This window comes from Cupressus sempervirens, chromosome 8, assembly GCF_028749045.1.
Source record: "Cupressus sempervirens isolate cs-2001-9-10 chromosome 8, ASM2874904v1, whole genome shotgun sequence".
Lineage (NCBI taxonomy): Eukaryota > Viridiplantae > Streptophyta > Pinopsida > Cupressales > Cupressaceae > Cupressus > Cupressus sempervirens.
The window spans coordinates 293,140,463-293,151,362 of NC_143125.1; positions in this window are offsets into that span (position 1 = coordinate 293,140,463).

Genomic DNA, 10,900 nt, shown 5'->3' on the forward strand with positions numbered 1-10,900 from the left:
GCAACTTCCTTAACTTCTATTCAACAACATAAAATCGTGGGGTCTAAGCCTTCTTATAAAGACTTCGTAGACTTAGGGTTAGGTATGGATCTATGATCCATATTGAATCTTGAATTCCTGCTCATTCCTTGCATTTTTCTCATTGGTTGCATGCCTTCTCCATTTTTCTGATTGGTTGCATGCTTATTGCATAGGAAATGTAAAAGATTCATTCTTATCCTTCAAAATTCTTCTATGTTAGCTCATAAATGATTTACATTTGATTTTGTGAAGGCACAAACTCATGTTGATTTTGTGTTACTCGGCACATACTAGACTACTAGTGCTCGACACATGTTTGATCCTGGTTTGCTCGACACCTATTACATTCTGTCTTGCTCAACATCAACTATGACTCGACACCTCTAGAATGCTCAGCACCTGTTGGAATTCTGGCTCGACACATACTGTGGCTTGACATACATAGTGTACTCAGCTTCTATGTAGAAAGTGGTTAAGTGTGTTGACACTCAAATGTCAAAACCATTCTGAGACCAACAATCTTCCACTTTGACATGAGTGTCAAAAACACTTAACTAAACATTATTGATCTGACCTTATGAGTACCCTATCCAATCTTCTCTACATATGTACAAAATTACAAAAAAAATTCAAAATACCTCAAAATTCTTATAACTTCCCCTGAGTTGATTGTGTCATTTTCATTCTTGCAATCAAAATTCTTGTGTTGATGTATTTGATACTCTTTTCTTTTGCCCTGTTTCTATAATCTATACTTGTGTGCTGAGTTGTTCTATCTACTTTGACTATACTTTTAGGTTTTATTCATATCTCCCCCAAAAAAATAATTTCTCCCCACACTATTTACACATTAAATCTTATCTCCCCCTTTTGGCTATCTACAATTCTTTCCCTTTTATTCTCCAAAAGAATGAATGAAAGAACATAATTACTAGAATACTTAGTATTCTCCCCCTTAGTTATATCTTCCTTATTATTATTACTCCCGCTAAACATCATATCTACTAGAATACTTAGTATTCTCCCCCTTAGTTATATCTTCCTTATTGTTATTACTCCCCCTAAACATTATATATATCTAACTTATCATCTCCTCCAAAACATATTTCTCCCCCTTTTTGACACTTATGTCAAAGGGTTCTAAGGAGTAATACCATATTTTGCCAAAAATGTGTTGTTTACCTCCATTATCATTTTCAGAGCTGCATCCCAATTCTCCAAAGCAATGTCTAGTGACTTATGCTGGATGGTAGTCTCTGCAGCAAGATGCACAAGTCCATCTAATGTAGAAAGATTAGGATCTTTCTTTAAGATAGTTTCAACATAGACTTTCTCTTTGTGGAGGACCTCCAAATGTGGGGTTATGGAGGACTAAATCCTCATTAATTTGGCCTTTATATTGGCCTCTTCATGTGAGGTCCCTCCTTGTATGTACTTATTAAATATGTATCTCTTTGTTTAAAATTATTGTAGGAGGTTAGAATGGATATGAAATAATGTTTTATGGTTTTGATGTCCTAATAAGAACTGAGATCCTAATACATTCATGTTTTAAATATTCAGTGATTCAAGAACAAACTACATTATCTCAACTGTTTAAATACTAAAATTTCACTAATGATGATACAAGACATTTTCACCTGATGATAAGGGTGTTGATTTTGATACCCTGATGATTAAGTTTTATGTTCCAAATAGTTCAATATTCCTTAAATGGCGATGTTTATGATGTTAGGTATATGCATGCCTAACGATGATTTTTCTAGCATTTTAATCTAAATTAATGAGTAAGTTATGTTATATTGATTATGTGATTTATGATGATTAAATGTGAGTAGAAATGAATTAAATAGTTAATTATATGAGAGATTCATGTTTTGATTTATGTAACTATCCAGATAATTTTTGAATATATGTATGTAATTTTCTTGAGCTACTGATGTGTGCAATGAGTGTGCAAGGTATTTTAGCCGAGAAAATCTAACAGAGAAACAAAACTGAACCCTATGTATCATTTGTGGAAACCAGGGTTAAATCTAATGAAGGATACAAACCCTGTTGTCTGTATTTTATTTGTATTGTGTGTTGAATGAATGTATCATTTTGTAATCAATAAATGTTAATGTTTCATAGCAATGTTTTTATAGTGTCGCTTGACACTCATGAATTGTATATGCATTCCAACATGATAGTTAGGGTTAACCAATTAACCTAAAGATCTAAGTCAAACTAGGTTAGTGACCTTTTTTCTAATCAAGTTAGTAATCGAGATTAATTACCCCTAATCTAGATTAGTGTTTAATCTGCATTTTGAAGGTTGTTAGATAGTCCTAAAATTTCCTAGCTTTTGATAGGTCCCTAATTAATCCTAAAGGCATAAAAACATGAAATCTAAGTACCCAAGGGGTATGGGTATGGGTTGGGGGAATTTTCCACCCCCCCAGACCCTTTTGTTGAGTTTTATGGTCACTCAAAAACCCCATTTTTGCTTTATTACGAAAATTGATTGATTTCATCATGGGTTGGATAACTTGAACTCCACCTTGAGGTTAGCCTTAGGTCTAGTTGAGTTAGAAGCCTCTAGAAATTTTAGGTAGGTGGGGGAGTTATTGCCTTTTAGAGGTGGTTGAGTTTGTGATCTTATTTAGAGGCAATTTTGAGAGGGTTTGAGTGTTCACCCAACCTCTAGTTTTAGAGTGAAAATTAGGATTGAAGGAGAAGGAGAAGGAAGGGAATGCTCATCTCAAACTTGTTCTATTGCCATAACCTAGTTTGGAAGGTAGGAATACTTCACCTCATTTTGTTCATGTTGTGCTTCATGTTTCTGTTTTATTGCTTATGTATGATTGTGTGTGTGTTGAGTATGTTGGGAGGGATTGAAACAAGTTTTCTTAAATGTCTTTCCTTTGTGTTTTTCTTTGAATTTTGAAGGGTATTTTATGGGTGTATTAGTATTACTCATCCTTGGATAAGGTAGAAGTGGCCATGTACAGGGGAAGGTCTTAAGTTGGACTCTGACAGTGTAGAGTCTCTTCTCAGAACGAGAAGAGGGAGAGAGGGTAGCGTGTTATGGGCCCCTACTTGTCAGCATAAACCACGTATGAGTTTTGGAATGTAAGAATGGAAGAATGAAAGTTCTTGAGTTTATAGCCTGGAAAGGGCACCTATTTTGGTGTTGTGTTTGACATCTTCTATTGGAAAAATCCACCTTCTCCCTAGTTTGGTTCAATGGCAAACCGTTGTGCAAACTTGGGATGGGAGTGAATGTCTGATTTTGTCTTCATGTTATGATTGGTTGTCTCCCGGTCAATTTTTGTTCTCTCCATGATCATCGTGATGTATTGTAGAATTTGAAATGGATCCCTTGTTAAGGGCCAAGAAGAAAATTCAGAGTTGTTATCAAAATTCAGTTATGTTGGGAGATTTCTCCTTGGGATTGGAATCCCATGTACAAATGTTATTTAAACTTATTGTTAAAATGGCAATGATGACAGGTTTTCTTCTTGGTTCTTTCCAGGCAAAACCTTTGAATTAGGTGGTCAATAAAAAAAAGAGATTGAGTAATATCCTTGCTTATGATATTTCTAGTTTGTTTCAATTTTTTTGCATATGTACTTATAAATCAGTTGTGATGATATTACCTTATTGCAGCATTCTTATGTTTCGAAATCGTATTCATTTGATTGAGGTTAATTATATAACATGGTGATTTATATATATTAAGTTATGCAATTTAAGTTTTAAATTATGTTAAGAAAATTTGCATTTGATCGGTACTTAAATTTTGTAATTATACCTAAATATGAGGAAGTTAAGTAATTCTATTTGAATACTTATGTATTACATTTAATCCTATTATCATTTTAAAATTTAAAAAAAAAATCTTGGTGTGTTTTTGCCCCGAATTTTGGGCATGACACTTCACTTGTAAGTGTAGCTAATTCTCTTTGAGTGTGAAGTGATTGGGAAAAATGCTTCTCACTTTGAGCTAGATCCCTTGGTAATTGCATGATAGAAATCTTCAAATTTCTCTCCAAGCTCATTATCCTCTAACCCATCTCTTGTGTGAAGTTGGAAAAATCACACAGCTTTTTGTACAATGAGAAAATATTCTCAAGTACAGTTTTGACCTTTTTAATTTTCTTGACCAATTCTACTTGTTCAAGTGCTATACCACTTGATATTTTCTCATTCACCTTCCCCTAAAATTTCCTCTCAGACTACTCCATAAGTTTAACATTTGTATCCCGGTCTTCACTAGTCACCTTGTCAACTATATCTGATAATTGTTCCATTATGGGCTTTGACTCATCTGGTGACTGCAAGCTGAAGGCATCCATAAAGATATCCTTAATCTCATGTAGTGCTTGTTTGTGTTTATACTCTTTTCTGAGTATTTCCTACCTCTTTCTCCTATTTAATGCATCTTGCATCTCAGTAATCTGCTCCATTGTGATAGTCTTTGAGTCATAAGCAGGTATTACAATGTCTTCATCTAACTCAGGGTCTCCATAGTGAAGTACCTTGGTCACCTTTGTAGAACTCGAGCCTAGTGTGGAGATTTGCAAAGGTATGGCTTTAATCTTGGCTTCTGAAGGGTTTTTGTTGGAGTGCCAGTTTTTGGTAGTTCTACCAATGTCTATATAGTGGCCTGCTCCTTTTCCTTTGATGTATCCTCCTTCTCATTAGACTTCCCTTTTCTGCACTCAGCTTATGTGTGGTGTCACCTACTGCTATTGGTGGTGGAAGCATTAAAATTTGAGTGCTAGTAGTTGTATAAGTGAAAGGTGGTTCCTATGGTTTCACCTTGTCTCTTTTTGGTTTTGCTACTACCTTTTGTAGCTCATCTACACTCACGAATATAGGATTTGTGCATAATTGTGCCTGTAGAGTGGATTGGTGAAGTATCTTGAAGAGATCCTTTGTAGTTAGGGGATTGATGTTTTGAGCATAATTGTTAGGAACATCCTTGATAGTTATTGTGTCTATAGCTGTGATGGTTACATGAGGAGGGCTAGGGGGTGGCATTTGTGTGTCTTGCACACTCTATTCCTCTTGCTACTACTGTTCAACTATTGCCATAACTTCTCCCTTTTGTGTCTCTTCCTCCTCTCCTTTTTCCTTATCTTCCTAATATATCTCCTCTTTTTCTCTTTTCTTTTCTTGTTTCTTTATCCTTTTCCTCTTTCTTTTATTCTTCTCCTTTCTCTTCCTTCTCTTCCACTTTCCTTTCCTCTATCTTTTCCTTGGCACTAGCCTTTGCCTTATTTGCTTCCTCATCATTGTCATTAGTTATCTTGTAGATTGTCTTCCACAATTGTGTGGACTTATTCACTACATCCTCAATCTTATTTTGTAAAATGCTGAAGGCTCTATATTTAGGTGAAAATTTTCCACCATGTTTCTTATTAGTCTTTATTATTTGACCTCTTGTTAGCTCAAGCATCACTTGTGCTAAGGTCAATTCTCTGATCTCCTTTTCCATTTTTAGACAATAATGTCATTTGTTTTCAATTATCTCATATAGCTCTCTAGGCATGGTATTGTCTAGCTCTAGAGGTGTATTCTTAAATTCAACCATCATGGCATACATAGATTCCTCTATTTTATTTTGCTCTTCTCTACTTAGCTTATTGAAATCAAAGTTTTTCAAATCATTCAAATCTACATTCCTAACATTTTCACAAATTTTGTCTATAGTAGATTTGGGAGGATGGCTTACCACTTTGAATTGGCTGATATCCTTTGACTCTGTTCTTTCCTCATCATCAGTGTCTGGCTATGCCACATACTTTCTTCTTTTCTTTGGCATTTCATTAGATTGTTCAATGGCCTTTTTCTTCTCTTTTGTTTCCTCTTTGGCCTTTTGTGTGGATGCCCTTGTGGTAGCCCTTGTTACTGGTGCTAGCTTGGCTTGTGCAAGCTTGGGTACCTTCTTGGGTTTGGGCTGAGATGGAGGCTGAGTTTTAGCCTTTCTCTTCTTTTTCTCAGCTTGTGTAGGTGCTTCCTTGGCTTCTTCTTCCTCGACACCTTCCTCCTTGTCTTCTCCTAAGCCCAGGGTTAACTCCATTGGGCCTTGCCCTTGTTCTTCTTCTTCACTCTCACCTTCTTCTTCTTCTTCTTCTTCTTCTTCTTCCTCTTTAGCACTTGCTTCTCCTTCAATGTCTACACCAAATTTCTTCTTTATCTTCTTCACTAATTTATCTTTTCTTTTAATTACAGATGTTGTCTTCAATTCTGTTTCAACTTTGGATTTGACAACATCATATGTGCCAAAATGGGGAGCCTCCTTATCTATCTCTTCTACAAGCAATGATATGATTGCTGCTGAGGCTTCATCTACATCAAGTTCATATCCCAATGGCCTTAGCCATCTTACCCTTGGAATTGCTGCCTGGATATAGGTATAGTCAATGTCAACCAAAAAGCATATGTCATTGATATGTTTTTCCACTAGGGAAATTGGTATTCTTACCCTTTGCTTCATGGATTTCTTAAAATCCTTAAAATAGCTTGTCATTTGGGCCTCAAAATTATCACCCATCTGATCAATGAACTCGTTGATTTGTGTGATTACAGTTTTGTTTGGGTTCCAATTCACCTTTCCAATAGAAGGAAACTCTTTCATGACATAAAATAATATGCACATAAGAACTAAACCAAACTTGCATTGAGCACCCTTTGACCTCCTTATTGCTCTTGGGTTCTCATTTATTTGCTACAACATTAGTTCTATTAGATCATATGTATGATCTTTCTTCACAAGTTTGTAAGCTACATCAACAACCATACATGACAAATTGTTCAATCTGCTGGATTGGTAGAATTTGTGAGATATTACTCTCACTGCAAAATCTAGAAGAGGATCAATTACAGTGTTAATAGTCATACCCCTCTTATTCCATTTAGCTCATGTATTCCTTTCAATAACTTCTTTGGAATCACTGCGAAAGGTCTTAGACCAATCTAGGGTTGGGAAACCCGTAACCCTATGTACTATTCTCTTGGTAATCTTAATTAGTCATGTTTCCAACCACAAACATCCATTGTGAATTTTGCTTAAAATAATCCTTATCCATTATGTTTTAAAACATGTAGGGTAAACTAGGGCATGAGTTAAACCCTTCTTCTCAACTATCTAAAATTTATCCTTCATAATTTTTTTTTCACACAATTTGTCGTAGGCTTGAAATATTTCAAGGTCTCCTATAGCTCCTATTTTACAGTTGTAACACTTCCTTACGTCTTGCACCATGACAACCTTTGGTGGAATTATGGACAACGTGCCAACAGGGTTGTTTCTATAGGTGACTTCTAGGATAGGTCTAAAATTGGGTTGTTTTACTTCATTACTGACCAACTAGACCTCATAATTTTCCTTTCCTTTGGGGTTTCTTGAACTAGAAGCCATTATAATGAACTAGGGTTTCAAATATACTAAAAACTTCAATGTTGCATAGCTCAACACTTGATAAATACCTTAGATCATCGAAATGTATGCTAAATCACTGTTGAAATCGATGCAAATGGCTTCAAGGTTGCTCTTTGATCGCTTCTACACTCTTCTCATCTTTTCTCTGTGTTTGAATAGCGTAAAAATGATCAAAACTTGACCTTATACCTTTCAAAACCTAGCATTAAATGCTTAGTGCATACAACTGTAAACTTGACACCTAAAGACTGACAATTTTGAACTATTTAGTTGGAGTGAGCTTCTTTTGTACAAACATTTTCGTTCACTCACAACAGATATAGGTCTTTTGAAGGAAGAAATCATTTGTCACTGGAAGACCATGTCATTGCAAAAATATAGTGTTTGGCATATTGATTGCAAAGAACAAACTAAAAATGACTTGTTAGAAGATAATGAAAGTGAGGATGAGCCATCTCTACAAGACCCACCCTAATTGCATGAGTGGGAACTTATTTCAAATATGTCTTATTCCAATAATTTCAACTTTAATGAACTTGACTTATTGGGTAAACGTGATTTTGACAAAAACCACAACTAGGAAGGTCACGATGTTCCTTCACACTTGTAGAAAGATGCAAACCAATTTGTTCATAGAACTAAGATATCTCAACAAGCTATACACCCACCAACACATGAGTTCAATTGCCACTACTAGTTGTCACCTAAACAAAAATTGGCCATTCAACTAATTTTGGAAGATTCTATTGCAAATAGTAATATTGAACCTTTGTACATGCTCTTGCAAGGAACAACAGGAATGGGAAAGTCATATCTAATCAATTGCATACACACGTCTCTTCAAAATAAATCCCCACATGGCTTAACTCCTATACTTGTTCTTGCACCCATTGGAATTGCCGTATTTAATATACATGCAACAACTATACATGTAGCCCTTAAGATACCAATTAGAGAAATGAAACCACTATAAGGACAAACATTAACAACTTACCAAGAAGAAATGAAAAACATCAAATATATTTTAATCAATGAAATGAGTTTCATAGGCCCAAAATTTGTACTTAAAATTGATTTGAGGTTATGTGAGGCATTTCCCCATTGACAACACATTCCTTTTGGGGGTCTATCTATGATTCTAATTGGTGATTTTGCATAGCTTCCTCCTATTATGGACAAACCTATTTATGTAGCACAAACAATAGCTCAAAATCTTTGGCACAAGTTTAATATCATCGTAACATTACAAACAATATTTAGACAAGATGGTGGTGACCCAACACAAATAAAGTTTCGTCATGCACTACAAAACATGTGCAATGCTGAACCATCTATGGATGACTGGAAATTACTAATGACACACACAAATAAACACCTTTGACCAACTAAACAAGCGAACTTCAACCAAGCAATACATTTGTTTGCCACAAATGAACTAGTGGCTACACATATAAACAAAAACTCAAACAACTAAATGCACCTATTGCACTCTGTGTAGCTGTAAATACTCAACATAATAATGCCGAAATATTTACAGATGACCAACTCTCACAAGAAGTTCACATATGTAAATTCCAATGTGTCATGCTTACCACAAACCTATGGATAAAAGGTGGCCTTGTCAATGGATTGCTTGGTGAAGTTAAGGACATTGTATATGCCCCATCCTCTAAGCCTCCTCAATTGCCAACATGTGTTACTGTGACATTTGATAGCAACAATGGGCCTCCATGGGATGTCAACAACCCAAAAACCATACCAATCCATCCAATTACTAGAGGCAACCGTACCCAACTACCACTAACCACTGCCTAGGCTATCATTATACACAAATCACAAGGCCTAACTTTAGAATGGGCCACAATTGATATAGGTAAATCTGAAAGACAAGGCCTCCCCTTTACAACCATATCAAGGGTCAAATCCCTACAAGGCCTTCGAATTGAACCTACCTTCTCATTTGAGCACTTTTGCAAAATGAAAAAAAACCCCTACAATATTATTAGAAAGAAAGAAGAAGCTCAATTGTCCTTGCTCTCACTTTGAGAAGGTACTATTTCGTATACACTTCCTCCCTTCTATACACTTTTCCTTTTTTTTCAATTACCTTTTCTAAGAATTTCATTTGTTTGATGACATTTTTGTCTACTTCTCTTTTATAAGTTCACTATATGCAGCAAGAAGACGACAAAACTCAGTTTGACTTGTCATATAGATGATATATAAATGTAATCCAAATAAATGCACTGCTCAAATTTTATGGGATATTCGACAAGTAATACCCATACAAATACATTGTACTGTCAAATTTGGCACATAGATTTTTACTTACAAACATTGCTTCTATCAAATATCATGCATGTTTCAAATGGCAGTTTACAATTATATTATTAACTACTATTTAAGTCCACACATACATTTCTTGGTAAACATTTGTATCAAACATTATGCATGCTTCAAATAACAATTTTCAATTTTATTGAATATTACTCTTCTGCTTCTAAAATGCCATTGTTGTTATGCACTATTAGACCACACGAAATCATACTTACTTGATAAATAATATTATATATCATCAGAAAAAATTATGTTTAACCCTTCACTATACTATTCAATTTCATACAATGATAATTTTCTAAAATTATGCTATCAACTTATCCCTTGAACCTCTCACAGGTACAAGTGCTAGTTATAATTTTTTTTACTATAATCAATAGAATATAAAAAAAAAAAATTAGTGACAAGTACATGCCAATACCATATATATATATATATGCCAATTAAGCCATTTAAACCTTCCAATGGATAATTATCTTGAACCTTTTTTAGTTCCTGCCTACGACAGGTAACTTATGCTTTCGCTTAGTCCATTGTATTAATAGCTCCACCAATCAGATTTTAGATTTCATTCATATAGTAATGTTTGCAAAAGGTTTTGTAATTTGCATGATTTTTTGGAATTGAAAAATACAATTTTTTGAAAACCTTATTGGCTCATGATGAAAAAGGCAATGAAAAAATTTAATTTTTTTCAACAAAAATACAACTATTTTTTCCAACACCTCTATTAATGCAAGCATTAATTGCAACTTTATCTTTTCTTTTCTTGTGACAAGTGGATGAATTTTATTAAAAAATAATCATTTTCCTAACACCTCATGAATGCATTAATTTCAATTTTATCTTTTCCACATTTGTGACTAGTGGACAAACTTTTTAAAAAAAAGACAATCACTTTTAATTGATGTTTATTTTTGTAATTTGTAAAATGCTATTAAATATAGATATTTTAATCAAGTATAGGTATTTTAATCAAATATAGACATTTTAACTCTTTTAAATTGTTAATTTTCAAAAATTATTTTTTATATAGCTTAATTTCATATTTATTTTAATTTTAATTTATATATAAGTTTAAATTGGAATTTAGTTTCTTTTATTTTGACA